The following is a 16,017-nucleotide window of genomic DNA, read 5'->3' on the forward strand; positions in this document are numbered from 1 at the left end:
CATCTCATAGTGGATCTTGTCCACTCCAGGAGCTGTGTTCTTAGAATCTCGAAGTGCCTGATCGAACTCCCGTTCAGTGAATGGAGAATTGTATGGCTCGGTGTTATGACTTCGAAAAACGAGAGGCCGTCGTTCCTGACGGTCCTTTTCGCGGTGGAAACGTGGTTCATAATTTTCAGAGCTAGACGCACCAGAAAACTGCGTGGCCAAGATATTAGCTATGTCTCCGGAATCTGTGTACAACGTCCCATCGTGCTCCAGAGCGCTCAGAGGAGTAGATGCACCCCCCCTGGATGCGACGTACTTTGGTCCAAACGGCTTTCGACGAAGCCTGCTTCGTCAGAGAAGACACGTATTGGACCCAGCACGCCTTCTTACTGGCTCGAATGAGCTGACGGTCACGGGCACGTTTAATGCGGAACTGCTCGAGGTTTGCGGCAGTGTGGTTCCTATTAAATCGATCGAGAGCATGATTGCGGTCCTTGATGGCTGCACCGATCTCCGCAGTCCACCAGGGGACTGGGCGTCGCCTCGCAGGTCCACTGGGATGTGGAATGGAGGTGCGTGCAGCATCATGCACTCCTGACACAAATACATCTAAGGCGTCGATTGGTGGTAAAGTCGACGCAAGATCGACTTCAAGGTCCACTGCACGCTCGAAGGCTTCCCAGTCGGCCCGACTGAGATTCCAGTGAGGGTGTTGTTCACGTGATTGCTGAAGATGTTCGAAGGTAAGAATGAGAGGGAAGTGATCACTCCCACAGAGATCAGGATGAACGCTCCAAGATGTGGTAGGAGCAAGGCTGGGACTGCAAAAGGACAAGTCCAACGCGGAATATGTGCCAGAGGAAGGGCTGAAATATGTGGGAGTCCCATCATTCAGCAACGTTAAATCTGATGCCTCACGGAATTGATCTACAATTTGACCCCGGGGTTCTGTACGAACGGAGCCCCACAAACAATGGTAGGAATTAAAATCGCCCAAAAGAACTACTGGAGACGGAAGTTGTTCGAATATAGCAAGGAGGTCCTCAAGAGAGAATAGCTCCTCCCTTGTGATGTAGACACAGCACACAGATATTGGCTGTGGTAGATGGACCCGCACGGCGACAGCTTGGAGGGGGGTGGTGAGAAAGATTGGCGTTGAGTGGATGTTATCTCGAACACCGATTGCAACACCACCGTGTGCACGACAACCCTCAGGAAGCATCTCGGTGCGGTATCCGTTCAGAATCACTGATTCATTTGGACGAAAATGTGTCTTTTGGAGACATATAATGGCAGGGTCAAATTCAGATATTAGAATTTGCAGTTCCTCGAGATGTGTACGTAAACCGTTAAGGTTCCATTAGAGACAATAAGCCATAGCTGTAGGTGTGATTGTTACCTTTTAAGGCGTACTCTATTTCTAGGCCCTGTCACCTTCATAAATTCTTCATCCGCGGCTTCGTCCTGTATCATGTCCTCGGGTAAAGACACAGAGGGCGAAGGGGATAAGGGAGGAGGAGAGGGGGCGGGTGCTGAGCGCCCGCCTGGCAGCTTTCAGCTGCGCCTTAAGTTTCAGGGTGGTGGCTGCCACCCTGACCGGAGAGCTACTGGTCTTCAGGAAGTATTCTTTTGTGTGAACCTGCTTCAACTTCTTCTCTGCGGAGCGAGGAGTGGTTGCTGGTTTCCTCGAAGCAGGACGAGCTACTACAGGAAGCGTTGTTGTTTGCGTGGACACGTCGCTGGTTTCTACCCCTATACTGCGACGGGTAAGAGCAGCTGCAGCAACTGTAGCGAATGGCACAGGTAAAGTGGTGCGTATACTGTCACGGAGACGTTGTTTTGCTTCACCAGCAGAGATTTTCTCTGTGACGACCAACTCTCTGATTTTCTTCTCTTGTTGGAAAGAGGGGCAGTCACGATGCCAGACTGGGTGCTCGCCTTGGCAGTTAATGCATTTGGGACCTGAAGAACAAGGTTCGGTCCCATGATCAGGCTTACTACACTTACCACAAAGGGCGGTAGTGGCCTTGCAGGAAGGCTGAGTGTGCCCAAAGTGCTGGCATTTGAAACACCGCATCGGCTTAGGTATGTACGGATGCACTTTGAGTCTCAAATATCCAGCCCGTACAATATCTGGGAGAGTGGTCGTTTGGAAGGTCACTATGAGTGAAGCAGTTGGTACTAGTTCTCCGGACTTACGAGTCTTTATTCGCTGCACTGCGGTCACATGTTGGTCTGAGAGTGCTTCAAGAATCTCTTCCTCCTCAGCATGTAGCAGATCCCAGTGGCGAATCACACCTCTACTACTGTTAAGTTGACGGTGAGGTTCAACATTAACAGGGAAGTAGCACAAAAATCTTAGCTTTAAAAGGTTGTTTGTCTGGCGATCTGTGCTGGTCTGGATAAGTAGACTCCCGTTTCTCAGCTTTTTTATTTCTGGAACATCGGAACCAGCGGCGTAGTCTAGCTGTTTCTTGATAAGGAATGGTGACAAGTCCTTCAACGTAGCAGCTCCATATTTCTTGGTTGTTGCAGAAACATCGTTACTGTCGGTCTTCTCAACAATACTGATAACAAGGTAACGTGGCACGTTACTTGTCTTTTCCACTAATTGGAGCGGGCTCGAAGGCCGCGCTCGTTTTGGGGGTTTCCCCCCGTTTGTGTTGTTTTTTGTACCCATATACAAAATGTGTTTATTGTGGAGGGTCCATAAATTGTCGCCTCGACATGCCCTCTATGCCGAGGAAGGCCTACCCCCAAAAATGGAGGCTACTCGAGGACCAAACCGAAATCCCCGAGGCCACGTTCGCGACTGCACCTACCCCTGCAGCCAACACTGTCCCATCGGCACGTGCAATTCACACCTTGGGATAGGGGTGTTTTATCGCGGTTGTCTCCTCTAGCAGGACCCTTAGTTATAGGGAGGTCAAAGATATGGAGATGAATGACGTGATGGATTGGTGAAAACTTGAGATATGGATGTGAAGAATGAGTGAAATGGTGTGATGAAAATGACCTCCCTACCTTAGTTTCTTAGAGGGAGGTCAAAGATATGGAGATGAATGACGTCATGGAATGGTGAAAACGAGAGATATGGATGTGAAGAATGGGTGGAATGACGAGATGAAAATTGACCTCCCTACTAAGCCCCCCCGCCCCGTCAAGGCAATCCTACATGGAGGGGGTGTAAGGAGTGACCTTCCACTTAGTACACCCAAATGTCAACCTCACTTCCACGTTAGTGCACCCTGGATCGAAGACTAACGAGGCTCTGGCGACTGGCTTCATGGCCAGTATAATTTTGTTTGTATTGTCCTGTTCTTTTGTCGTTATGTGTGCTGAGTGCCCCTTTACAGCCTCAGCTTTTAACAGAAGTCAGAACGTTTTAATTTTTTTAGTTATGCAACGTTAGAGTTGTTATTTGTAATGGTAAGGGGCTGGATCCCGTATAATGTGACGGGAGCAAAATAGTCTTAAGTGCTGACGCTCCCAAAATTTTAAATTCAAATCAAATCAAATCTTATTAGTTATTATTTTCATAAAGTGCTGATGCAGTACCGTCGGATCAGCACCCCAGGAAGTATGAGATAAAACACGTAAAAGGTTGAGAACTCGAAGACAAGGGAACTTTAACTGGCGAAGGTGAGGTAGACATGTTAATTTCTTATCGAAAATGAGGCCCAGGAAGCGGACCTCATTCACGAAGCACAGGGGAGATTTCCCCATGTACAGTTCAGGGTCTAAATGACATGTACGCTGACGACAAAAGTGAACACACACGGATTTCTCGGATGAGAAGGTGAAACCTGTTTGGGTGGACCACTCAACCAAACGGTTTATCGTCAGTTGGAGTTGACGAGAAGCTGACGCGAGATTCCGTGAGCGACAAAAGATCGTGAGGTCGTCTACATACAGAAGACCATGTACAGGGGCAACAATGCTCGCCATAACACTGTTCACTGCTATGGCAAACAGAGTCACACTAATTACGCTGCCCTGCGGGACACCGTTCTCTTGTTCTTGAAGATCCGAAAAGGAGTTCCCAACACGTACGCAGAAAAAACGATCAGATAAAAAGTTTTCAATAAAGTACGCCATATGGCCACGGACGCACCAAGAATGGAGCTGCTTTAGGATGCCAAAACGCCACGTTGTGTCATATGCTTTTTGGAGGTCAAAGAAAACTGCAACTAAATGTTCCTTGTTGAGGAATGCATCCTGAATGTGTGTTTCCAGCTGAACCAGATGGTCCAGTGTGGAACGGTTGGAGCGAAAACCAGATTGAAAATTACTTATCAATGAGCTTTCCTCCAAAATCCAGGTGAGACGCTTGTTGACCATACGTTCCATCAACTTGCACACATAGCTAGTTATGGTAATAGGCCTGTAACTCGAGGCTGCGGTGCGTTGTTTACCTGGTTTCAGGATGGGAACAATAATAGCTTCTTTCCAGGAAGTGGGGAAAGAGTCCTCCAACCAAATCCTGTTGAATACCGCCAGAAGGAAATTTCTTGCTCCAATGGGCAGATGACGAAGCATCTCATAGTGGATCTTGTCCACTCAAGGAGCTGTATTCTTAGAATCTCGAAGCGCCTGATCGAACTCCCGTTCAGTGAATGGAGAGTGGTACGGCTCGGTGTTATGACTTCGAAAAACTAGAGGGCGCCGTTCCTGACGTTCCTTCTCATGAAGGAAACGTGGTGAATAATTTTCCGAGCTAGACGCATCAGAAAACTGTGTGGCCATAATATTATCTATGTCTCCGGAATCAGTGTACAACGTTCCATTGTGCTCCAGAGCGCTCAGAAGAGTAGATGCACCCTCCTGGATGCGACGTACTTTGGTCCAAACGGCTTTCGACGAAGTCTGCTTCGTCAGAGAAGACACGTATTGGAGCCAGCACGCCTCCTTACTGGCTCGAATGAGCCGACGGTCACGGGCACGTTTAATGCGGAACTGCTCGAGGTTTGCGGCAGTGTGGTTCCTATTAAATCGATCTAGGGCATGATTGCGGTCCTTAATGGCTGCAAATGGTGCAAAGTTGCAGCTTTAAAAAAGATGGAATCAATTCATTTATATTTGGTGTGAATGGTGGCTCTTGCGCATGCTTAACATGCTTTTGAGCGTGCCCTGTGTATTAGGTGGCGAGCACAGGTCGATACAGCACCTTTGCATAGGTTGCAAGTCACGAAGAGCTGGAGCTACCACCTCCGAGGGCGATGTAGCTTGGCTTGAACAACGCTTTGAGATGGCGATATATTGCTATGTGTGGGAAAAGTTATGGAGTAGTAAGTTTGCCGATGCTCATTCCACACATGAGCAATCAATTGAGAAGTAACCGCATGTGCATTGAATGTGGGAAGAAAAGTGTGTTCAAGAGAGAAGTTTCCCATGCTTTTACCGTATATCGGTATATAGACCGTCAACCATGGAGCAAAAGACTCTATTCGCAAAGAGAAATATTTCCCAAGCTGCTACTCTTTGACTTTAGTTGAGCTTGGATCTGTTGCTAAATGTAACGAAAGAGGTGCAAAGTTGCAGCGTTAAAAAATATGGAATCAATTCACTTTGATATTTGGTGGGAATGGTGGCTCTTGCGCATGCTTAACATGCTCTTGAGCGTGCCCTGTGCATTATGTGGCGAGCACAGGGCGATACAGCACCTTTGCACAGGTTGCGAGTCACGAAGAGCTGGAACTACCACCTCCGAGGGCGATGAAGCTTGGCTTGAACCACGCTTCGAGTTTCAGATAGATTTGTCTGTCTGGGCAAAGTTAAGGAGTTGTAAGTTTCCCAGTCTCTTACCGTATATCGATACATAGAACTTCAACCAATGAGCTGAAGACTCTAGTCACAAAGAGAAATTCTTCCCAAGCTGCTACTCTTTGACTTTAGTTGAGCTTGGATCTGTTGGTAAATGTAACGAAAGAGGTGCATAGTTGCAGCGTTAAAAAAGATGGAATCAATTCATTTTGATATTTGGTGGGAATGGTGGTTCTTGCGCATGCTTAACATGCTCTTGAGTGTGTCCTGTGCATTATGTGGCGAGCACAGGGCGATACAGCACCTTTGCACAGGTTGCGAGTCACGAAGAGCTGGAACTACCACCTCCGAGGGCGATGAAGCTTGGCTTGAACCACGCTTCGAGTTTCAGATAGATTTGTCTGTCTGGGCAAAGTTAAGGAGTTGTAAGTTTCCCAGTCTCTTACCGTATATCGGTACATATACCTTCAACAAATGAGCTGAAGACTCTAGTCGCAAAGAGAAATTCTTCCCAAGCTGCTACTCTTTGACTTTAGTTGAGCTTGGATCTGTTGGTAAATGTAACGAAAGAGGTGCAAAGTTGCAGCGTTAAAAAAGATGGAATCAATTCATTTTGATATTTGGTGGGAATGGTGGTTCTTGCGCATGCTTAACATGCTCTTGAGCGTGCCCTGTGCATTATGTGGCGAGCACAGGGCGATGCAGCACCTTTGCACAGGTTGCGAGTAACGAAGAGCTGGAACTACCACCTCCGAGGGCGATGAAGCTTGGCTTGAACCACGCTCCGAGTTTCAGATAGATTTGTCTGTCTGGGCAAAGTTAAGGAGTTGTAAGTTTCCCAGTCTCTTACCGTATATCGGTACATAGACCTTCAACCAATGAGCTGAAGACTCTAGTCACAAAGAGAAATTCTTCCCAAGCTGCTACTCTTTGACTTTAGTTGAGCTTGGATCTGTTGGTAAATGTAACGAAAGAGGTGCAAAGTTGCAGCGTTAAAAAAGATGGAATCAATTCATTTTGATATTTGGTGGGAATGGTGGCTCTTGCGCATGCTTAGCATGCTATGGAGCGTGCCCTGTGCATCACGTGGCGAGCACAGGGCGATAGAGCAAGCTTGTCCCACTTGAGAGTCACGTTGAGGTGGAGCAACCACTTCAGAGGTGCATGGACCTCGGTTCATCCATCGAGCTTAAGACTTTAGTCTAATTCGAACCCAACTGTTCACCCGCCACGCAAGCAACCGGGGAGGTAGGTATACCAATCGGTATCAATGCCTTCACTGTCGGTCAACCGCCGGTTGCAATTTCGTGGATGGAGTAGGGATCATCCTTTCGGATGAGACCCGAAGCAAACGTTAGCTATGCGTTCAAAGGCAACCCCACTCACGTGGGAAGTTGGGGTTCGAATTCTTTTCCGAAAAGCATTGCTGTCTGTATTCATAGTTTTCGGAAAATTCACGGCGCCCATCTTTGTTTCTGCACCGTGTACGAGTAAGTGATAGAGCCGCGCAAGCGGGATGGTAGTCTGCCTTGGAAGACTGGTTCTTCCTAACGACTGTAAGTTGAACCTGAACCAAGTTTGTTGCTACTAACTTGTCAGCCTTCGTACACGGTGGTTCGCCTCCGACACGTGACGTAACCGTTCGTGCTCTTGCGAACGCATGTAGGTTGAGCATCAGACACCTTGAAGTGACTTACCCACCTAAGTGGGGAAGCTTAGCTCACCTCGGGAAGTCCGGCTCATCCGAACGACTGTAGGTTGAAGCCTGCACCGAGGTTAAGCATAGCACGACAAAGTAAGGTGCCTCTCAAGCGGATAACTAGCCTACCTGTTCTTCCGAACGACTTTAGGCTGAGCACTCTGAGGGAAAGCAAGCTAAAACGTCAACCGTCGGAAGCCAAGCGAGTTAAGAGAACCGGTCCTGCGGGAGCACTTGCCCACCTCGGGAACTCCGGCTCATCCGAATGAATGTAGGATGAAGCATGCACCGAGTTAAAGCAATTCAGCTTGTCAGCCCTCGCTGCCGAGAAGTGACGAGACGCCAATCGCCGGCGATCCTGCGCAAACAGGATCCTTGCCAACCTCGGGAACTCCGGCTCATCCGAACGAATGTAGGTTGAAGCCTGCACAGGGGAAATCAAGGAACGCCGACGTTTTGACGGTAACTCGCCCACCTCCTCTCTTCCGAACGACTCTAGGTAGGAGAGGGTGGGATATTGAGTTACTTCGTGACATTTCGGTTAGCGGGAAGTGGCATAAGGTACCCGATCGGTGTTCGCTTGCCTACCTTGGGAACTCCGGTTCATCCGAACGACTCTAGGATGAAACCTTTACCAAGGGAAAGCAAGCTAGCTCTCTCTTTTCTCTCTCGGTGACGGCGATGCCTTCTCCGGTTTGCGTTGCATCGTTTCTGAATTTGACCCGTCCGCTCTGCCTACTTCGGGAACTCCGGCTCGACCGAACGACTCTAGGTCGAAGCCTGCACCGAGGAAAAGCAGCGGATGTGCCAGCCTCCGTGGCGAGACAACCTAAACCCGAAGGTTCCCGAGAACTTGGTACGGGTGTCCGTCGAAGCGTGCGTTCTCCGGAGCGCCGTCTTGAGTGGCTGCCTGTTGCCGTACAGGCACGGCTGTTCGCTGGGAGCTCCCAGCCTCCCAGGCAAGGAACAGAACCAAAACGCGGGCACGGTTCCAATCAAAGAAGTCTGTTCGCCGTTCCCGCGCGCAAACGAACGTCTCGAAGTTTCCAGCTTGAATGAAACTGAAACTACGTAGACCTCTAACCGAAGTAGTGGGAGTAGTAGTATGTGTTTTCTGGAAAGCGGTGTGACCTGTCGTTCTTCAAGCGGCAGTGCTGCGTTGCCTAAGTTAGTGGCGAGCCACTTTCCTCGCTTAAAACATGGCACTCTGCCTCGCGCGAGTGCTGCATACGCACCGTATGCACCGTACCCTGGTTGATCCTGCCAGTAGTCATATGCTCGTCTCAAAGCCTAAGCCATGCATGTCTCAGTACAGACTTTACCAAAGTGAAACCGCGAATGGCTCAGTACATCAGTTATGGTTCCTTAGATCGTACGCATCCTACTTGGATACCTGTCGCAATTCCAGAGCTAATACATGCTCACGGTGTCTCCGGCCGGGCAACCGGACGGGGTGCCGTTACCATTCAAAAGACCAAACGGTCCGCTTCTGCGGGCCGACTCATTTGGTGACTCTAAGTAACCTCTAGGCAGATCGCACGGTCAAGCACCGGCGACGCATCTATCAAATGTCTGCCTCATCACACTGTGGATGGTGGGTTATTGGACCACCATGGTGATTACGGGTAACGGGGAATCAGGGTTCGATTCCGGAGAGGGAGCCTGAGAAACGGCTACCACATCTATGGAAGGCAGCAGGCACGCAAATTACCCACTCCCGGCACGGGGAGGTAGTGACGAAAAATAACGATGCGGGACTCATCCGAGGCCCCGTAATCGGAATGGATCCACCCTAAACAGTTGGGTGAACCTATCGGAGTTCAAGTCTGGTGCCAGCAGACGCGGTAAGTCCAGCTCGGATAGCGTATACTAAAGTTGATGCGGTTAAAAAGCTCGTAGTTGGATCTGGGTCTCGGGCGGTCGGTTCGCCGTCAGGCGTTCAACTGGCCGTACCGGACGTCTTCTCGGTTTCCCCGGTCTGCTCTTCACCGAGTGGACCGGGGGATTCCGGGACGTTTACTTTGAACAAATTAAAGTGCTCAAATCAGGCTATTCGCCTGGATGCTCCTTGCATGGAATAATGGAACAGGGCCTCGGTTCTCTCTGTTGGTTTTCGAACCAGAGGTAATGATTAAAAGGGATTGACGGGGGCTTGAGCATTGCGAGGGGAGAGGTGAAATTCTAGGATCCTCGCAAGACTACCTACAGCGAAAGCATTTGCCAAGAATGTCTTCATTAATCAAGAACTAAAGTTAGAGGTTCGAAGGCGATTAGATACCGCCCTAGTTCTAACCATAAACGATCCCATCCAGCGATGCGCAAGGTTCAAGAACACCGTGTGCGCAGCCCCCGGGAAACCTGAGATTTCGGGTTCCGGGGGGAGTATGGTTGCAAAGCTGAAACTTAAAGGAATTGACGGAAGGGCACCACAAGGCGTGGGACGAGCGGCTCAACTTGACTCAACACGGCAAACTTACCAGGCCCGGACACCGCAAGGATTGACAGATTGAGAGCTATCTCGTGATTCGGTGGATGGTGGTGCATGGCCGATTTTAGTTGGTGGAGCGATTTGTCTGCTTGATTGCGATAACGAACGAGACTCCTGCCTCGCGTTGTTTAGCTGTAAGGAGGGCTCTTCCGGAGCCCTTCGCCGGAAGTTCAGACCCCGGTTTCGACCGGGGGAGAACTCCCTAACCGGCATGCGTGGCCAGCCGGGGCTTCCGGCAGGTGGCGGATCGCTGAACTTGGGGTTTTGTGGGTACCCTATGTCGGTACCCCATCACCCAGCCGACCACGTGGAGCTTTGCTTTGGAGCAATGTACGTGACCGGCATTCGTGCCGGCCCGACAATGAGACGGTTGTCTTTTGCAGTTAGGTTAAAGCTCACTGTAGAGCAACTTGAAGAAAGCACGTTGATAATGAACAAGTTGGCGGCAGGCATGCTAAGCATCACCGGCCGGCCCGGCACTTGTGCAGGCCACACTATAGTTGAACGACACTTGCAAAAGTACCGGCAGAGACGGTTGTCTTTTAAAGTTATGTTGAAGCTAACTGTAGAGCAACTTGAAGAAAGCACGTATATAATGAAAAAGTTGGCGGCAAGCATGCTAAGCATCACCGTCCGGCCCGGCACTTGTGCAGGCCACACTATAGTTGAACGGCACTTGCAAAAGTACCGGCAGAGACGGTTGTCTTTTGCAGTTATTGAAGCTAACTGTAGAGCAACTTGAAGAAAGCACGTATATAATGAAAGAGTTGGCGGCAGGCATGCTAAGCATCACCGGCCGGTCCGGCACTTGTGCAGGCCACACTATAGTTGAACGGCACTTGCAAGAGTACCGGCAGAGACGGTTGTCTTTTGCAGTTATTGAAGCTAACTGTAGAGCAACTTGAAGAAAGCACGTGTATAATGAAAAAGTTGGCGGCAGGCATGCTAAGCATCACCGGCCGGCCCGGCACTTGTGCAGGCCAGACTATAATTGACCGTCACTTGCAAAGTTGCACGTTAACAGGGGTAGGTGAGACTCGACCTTTAAAGGTATCGCCCCTCAAAATCATGCACCCGAACCCCGTCTCGAGGCCTTTGGAGACGGGGGGTAGGTATCATCCGGGGAGGCTCGCCAGGTCGCTTCCCGATGAACAGACACATTATTCCGCCGGAGTGCGACCTGTCGCACTTCAGCAAACCACAAAAAACCCCAGGCGGGGGATCACTTGGCTCGTGGGTCGATGAAGAACGCAGCTAGCTGCGAGTCAATTTGTGATCTGCAAAACAGAGAGCATCGACGGTTTCGAATGCACATTGCGGCCCGGGTCTTTACCTGGGTCGGTCCTGGTTGAGTGTCGGAAGTTTAAAATAGACGTGCTCTCGCGAACACAGCGCGTGTAACAGCACGCCACGAGAGTCTCGCGGCCGCCTCTCTCAGCGAAGTAAGAGCGGTCGCGAGGTCGAATCCGAAACAGGATCATTCGGAGTCGGCCGCGAGGTCGTCTCCTCGGAGGACTCCATTCTAGTACAAGAAGTGGAAAGACCGGTCTACGGATCCGCGCGTGCGTGGAAGGGGCCTCGAAGGAGCGGGGTGATCCCGGAGCAGTCCGGATCCGTATCCCAGAAGCAGCTTTCCGAGCATGGGCGGGGCGAGCAACGAGTTGCTCCCCGGTGATCGGGATGTAGGCTTCTTCGGACATTGTGGCTGGACCACCCGGATGCTCGGAAGGTTAAATTTCCAAAGTTTGGAAAGACGTGGGGTGGGAGAGCCGGCCGAACGACTCCGTATCGTCCGGGCGGTTGCCTCGCGTTAAACGCAGGGTAAGTTTCCAAAAGTCGTTTCCGGACTCGTGGAAGAACCCGTCCGTTCGGTTCGCGCGGAAGGAGAGCTTGGTCAAGGTTAGAGGTTTCCGCCAAAGCTCAAGAGCCGCCTTACCGTCCGGATGGGAGGACCTGCGTTGGGCGACGAGGAAGTTCCCTCGGACCTCCTAGGAAACCGCAATGTAAAGTTAGCACCCGACCTCGACTCAGGGTTGACCACCCGCACGATTTAAGCATATCAATATGCGGAGGAAAAGAAAATAACAATGATTCCCTCGGTAACCGCGAGCGAAAAGGAAGAAGCCCGCCACCCAAGCCTCCGGCACGGTTATCCGAGCCGGCGGGCGATTTGGTGGAAGGGAGCGTCCGTAAATCCCACTCGGCGGGAGGTTCTAAGTGTAACTTGAAAGGACCAACATCCCACAGAGGGTGCTAGGCCCGTGTGAACCTCCGCCTTGCCGAGTCGGGCTGGGCGCCTTCCCAAGGATTCGGGATGCTCTGGAATGCATCCCTAAGTGGGAGGTAGATTCCTCCTAAGGCTAAATATCACCACGAGACCGATAGCGAACAAGTACCGCGAGGGAAAGTTGAAAAGAACTTTGAAGAGAGAGTTCAAGAGTACGTGAAACCGCCTGGAGGTCAAACGGATGGAGCTCGAGAGTTCGATGGAGGAAGGTGATTCAAGGGTTAAGGACTAAGTCTCCGGCCCCCGAGCGGAGTCGTCCCCTTCCTTAGGGACTTCCCGTCTGCGAGGGTGCGTCCGCGACGGACCCCCTTCATTCCGCGCCCGGTAGGGCACCGTGGCTCGTTGGGATCCGTCCGAAGGGCCTGGGGTGGAGCTCTCCGGCTCGTCCGAAGAACCCCCGGTGACCCGGACGGAACACGACGGCTCACGGACAGGCCTGGGGATCCGCCGCGGTTTTTAGGCGGAAGGCGTAGAGGTCGCAGCTCGCTCCGGCGTGCCTGGCAGTGTCCCCCCGTTCCCCGACCGTCCGCCCGTTTGCGCGGGAGGATGCTCGTCCGGGGATTCGCGGGGGGCGTACTGTGAGCCCCGGGCCCGTGCGGTGTTCAACGAGTGGCCCATCCGACCCGTCTTGAAACACGGACCAAGGAGTCTAGCGCGTGGGCGAGTCTAAGGGAATCACTAAACCCGAAGGCGCAGTCAAAGCAACTGGGACGATCGAGGTGACCCGGAGTCACTCAACGAAGGGCCCTCGCGCAGTCCCGGGGCGATCCCCCACCTCCGGGTGCGGGGATCGTACCTAAGAGCCCACTCGCTGGGACCCGAAAGATGGTGAACTATGCTCGGCCAGGACGAATCCAGGGGAAACCCTGGTGGAAGTCCGAACCGCCTCTGACGTGCAAATCGACCGTCTGAGCTAAGCATAGTGGCGAAAGGCCAATCGAACAGTCTAGTAGCTGGTTCCCTCCGAAGTGTCCCTCAGGACAGCTGGCGCTCGCAAGGGGGGTCCATCCCGGTAAAGCGAATGACCGGGGGCCTTGGGGCCGAAACGGCCTCGACCCACTCTCAAACTCTGAACGGGATGGACGTCCCGCTTGCCCCTAGGGCGAAGCGGGGCCTTCTTTTCAGGACCCGAATGCTCAGTGGGCCGCTCCTGGTAAGCAGGACTGGCGCTGTGGGATGAACCAAACGCCGGGTTAAGGCGCCTGAATCGACGCTGCTCAAACCATGAAAGGCGTCGGTTGCTCAAGACAGCAGGGCGGTGGCCATGGAAGTCGGCATCCGCTAAGGAGTGTGTAACGACTCACTTGCCGAAGCAACCGGCCCTGAAAATGGACGGCAATCGAGCGTCGTGCCTATACCCGGCCGCCGCCGCAATGCTCCATGCATAGGCAACTATGTAAGAATGACGCGGCGGTGAGTAGGAGGGCGCGGCGGTGAGCGTGGAAGGGTCTGGGCGCGAGCCTGCCTGGAGCCGCCGTCGTTGCAGATCTTGGTGGTAGTAGCAAATAATCTGATGAGACCTCGCTGAGGTCAGACGTGGAGAAGGGTTCCGCCCCAACAGCAGTTGCAGGCGGGTGAGCCGGTCCTTAGACGGCGGAGAACTCCCACCGATGCGTCGGGTCAGTTTCGCGTTGCCACCACACCTCCGGGTGTAGTGGTTAGCGCGAAGCGCCGCCGTCTCGGCCGCGGTCGAATGGGAAGTGGGGTATCCAGCCCTCCGCCGCGTCTCGGGACCGGGAGTGCGTCGCGGGTTCCCTCGAAGTCCGTAAGTCCAGGTAACTGGTGGCACCAGGAGAATCCGTCGGGTCCCGGAAGCAGAGTTGTCTGTTCTGTCAGACCGATCCCCTACGCTCCCAGGAATCTTCCCAGAAGGGGACACTGGGGAAAGCTAAGAGAACCGTAGTGGGGTGCGGTTTCCCTGGGTGCCCGTCGGACCTTGAAAATGTTGGTGGGAACAGCGCAGCAGAGTCCCGAGGCCTGGCCGTACCCGAATCCGCATCTGGCCTCCGAGGTAAAGAGCCTCTTGACGATAGACTAGTGTGGGTAAGGGAAGTCGGCAATCTGGATCCGTACCTTCGGAACAAGGATTGGCTTCGGGGACCGGGGCCGGTCGGGGCCCGGGGGGCCACCGCGGGTTCGGTCCGGCGTGGGTCTTCGCGAGGGGCGGGCTCCTGCTCGTCCCGAGCGTGGACCGCGCGTCGGACTTCCGCGAGCGTCCCTGGGCTCTCGGAGGGGAACGCACCGAACCCCTTGCCCCCCTCGGGGGTGCCGGGGGGAACGTGCCTCCTCTCGAGTCGGCCGCCGACGAACGGTCGACTCAGAACTGGCACGGACCAGGGGAATCCGACTGTTTAATTAAAACAAAACATCCCGACAGCCCGAGAGGGTGTTGACGGGATGTGATTTCTGCCCAGTGCTCTGAATGTCGCGCTGAAGAAATTCAGGGAAGCGCGGGTAAACGGCGGGAGTAACTATGACTCTCTTAAGGTACCCAAATGCCTCGTCATCCAATTAGTGACGCGCATGAATGGATTAACGAGATTCCCTCTGTCAGTTGTTCAGTTATTGGTACTCACTGGCAATCTGCCTATGGATCTTCAGGTCCGGTTGCGAGCGGGTGGGTATTTTTTCAAGAAAGGAAATGAAAGCAACATTACGCGATGCGTGGGAAGGTTTACACCCACTTTATTCGACATGAAAGAGACAATAGCTAATAATTGGCAAAGAGAATGGGTAAACACTGACAAAGGAAGAAGAACCTACAACTTTTTTCCCAATACAAGAAACATAGCAATTCTAAGATCACACTGCAAAGGAGGTCTAATACACTTCCTGACTGGGCATGGACCATATGGTCAGTATCTAAATCGCATTGGGTCGAGCGTGGGCATGGGTTGCAGCAAGTGCGCAGCAGCGGAGGACTCTCCAGAACATAAACTATACTTCTGTCCCAAATCAACAGATATAATTAAGAACATCCGAAAGAAACTACCAACATTTAATACCCCAACTCTTTTATGTGAACAACAAATAAGAACTTTGGAAGAGCTGGCAGAAGAGGTATCTCAAGAAGAAAAGAAAATCTTCAAACGCAACCCTCCCAACCCACCAACCCGAAATTACCCCAATCCCATTCATCGACCCTCAGGAAATCCTCGAAGAACTACCAGAAGAGCAACAACAACTCAAGGTCAGGATCTTACCCGCGAGCCAGAAAATGTAGAGGAAAGGAATGAAGAGGATGCATTAACAACTGCTTCCAGAAGAAGATACTACATAGTGTCGACCGGAAGAAGAGAAGCGGCACAAAGAAGAAGAATTCGTCCTGTTCGAATGCCGGGAGAAAACCATAAAGATTACATGATGAGGGTAGCGGCGGATCGACAAGCGCCAATTTAAACCCTTTTTAAGTACTGGTACTCCAGTACTGGTGACATCTGGTACTCCGATGTTAACCTTCATCTTATCATTAATAATTTTCACTATCTCTATAAATAATTCTATTAATTTATAATAATTTTAGGCAACTATTACATTATCTTGATCTTTTAAATTATAATATAGTCACCTTCTTTTTCTCTAACTACTATATTTTCTCTAAACTTAAACTTAAACTAATTTGATCAAGACCAGAGTGCAGCCATTTTGGTCAATTAAAATTGGTCAAATTTTTTTTTCCCTATATTCTTATATCAATTCATTAAATTCATTAATACCTAAACACTCATGCGTTCGTCTAACAATTAACACCTCGTTATGGTAAAACTGTGTATACAATAACATATCTGGAAT

The 16,017-nt window shown here is 51.4% G+C and overlaps 1 non-coding gene and 2 pseudogenes across 1 annotated transcript; all 3 read left to right on the plus strand.

The window, feature by feature from the left end:
- Positions 1-8,700: 8,700 nt before the first annotated feature.
- LOC145982269 (small subunit ribosomal RNA) lies at positions 8,701-9,826 on the plus strand (annotated as a pseudogene).
- Positions 9,827-11,144: 1,318 nt separating this feature from the next.
- LOC145982267 (5.8S ribosomal RNA) lies at positions 11,145-11,296 on the plus strand. The gene has a single exon (XR_014441036.1). It is a non-coding gene; the product is annotated as a 5.8S ribosomal RNA (ribosomal RNA).
- A 659-nt stretch (positions 11,297-11,955) lies between these two features.
- LOC145982268 (large subunit ribosomal RNA) lies at positions 11,956-15,060 on the plus strand (annotated as a pseudogene).
- Positions 15,061-16,017: the final 957 nt, after the last annotated feature.

This window comes from Lepisma saccharinum, unplaced genomic scaffold (genome assembly GCF_977018435.1).
Source record: "Lepisma saccharinum unplaced genomic scaffold, izLepSacc3.1 HAP1_SCAFFOLD_35, whole genome shotgun sequence".
NCBI classification, from domain to species: domain Eukaryota; kingdom Metazoa; phylum Arthropoda; class Insecta; order Zygentoma; family Lepismatidae; genus Lepisma; species Lepisma saccharinum.